We start from the raw sequence: 834 nt of genomic DNA, 5'->3' as shown, positions 1-834 counted from the left end.
TACCTATTTGTGACAGAAGACCGTGAATGGCGAAACGGGGTTGGTGGAGCTTGCCTACTGCAGTTTCCAGAAACAAACATGAAACCGGGTGCATGTAAATGTAAAATAAATGTATGCGGGTGCTCTTGCTTCGCCCATGTGTTGAGGAAAGCACGAACTTTGGGCCTTTAACTCTATCCCTCAGGTTCCTGTCTGCTACAACATGCTGGTGAGGTTTCAGTTTGTTTCGGTGCAACGTTTGACGTGATCGTAAGTGCAGCCAGAAGGCAAATGCGAGTAAACGCGAAGGCTACTTTTCATCTTTTCACTGTCCTTGTTTATTGATATGCGTCATCCACTGGCAAAACTCCGCTTTAACTGGCGCAATCGGCTACGACGTGTCCGGCCGTCAGCCGCCGTGCCGGGAAATCGCGCTAGTACTATGTCTACAGATTCTCCTGGGCGGCAGCACCTCCCTTGCTGATAATTCCTTCAGTGACTCTTTACGATGTGTTGCATCCCTTTGTCCGTCAATCAAAAATGGAACAGAAGTGACAGCTTTAATTATTTACTTTCAAACAAAGAAAGGAGCGTTCGCCGCCGAACAGAAGCCGAAACAGCTTTGTATAGTGTAATTTTCAGTTAAAAGAAGAGGCCATTCAGCATTTAGTGTCTCTTCAAACAGGGTACCCGGGAGCATAACTCTGTGTTCCACAGACACTCCCGGATGAGTCAGAGGGATTAAGAAGCTATTCACTTTTTAGGACATTGAGGTTCGATCGCTACGGCGTGGTTTTTGTATATTAAAGACAATTTGGTTGATTGGTTGATTGATTGATTACTTGCCGACAGCCC

This window comes from Haemaphysalis longicornis, unplaced genomic scaffold (assembly GCF_048455015.1).
Source record: "Haemaphysalis longicornis isolate Haplotype H1 unplaced genomic scaffold, Haemaphysalis longicornis Haplotype H1 scaffold_7, whole genome shotgun sequence".
In the NCBI taxonomy this organism is placed as follows: domain Eukaryota; kingdom Metazoa; phylum Arthropoda; class Arachnida; order Ixodida; family Ixodidae; genus Haemaphysalis; species Haemaphysalis longicornis.
This window is presented reverse-complemented; position numbering follows the sequence as displayed.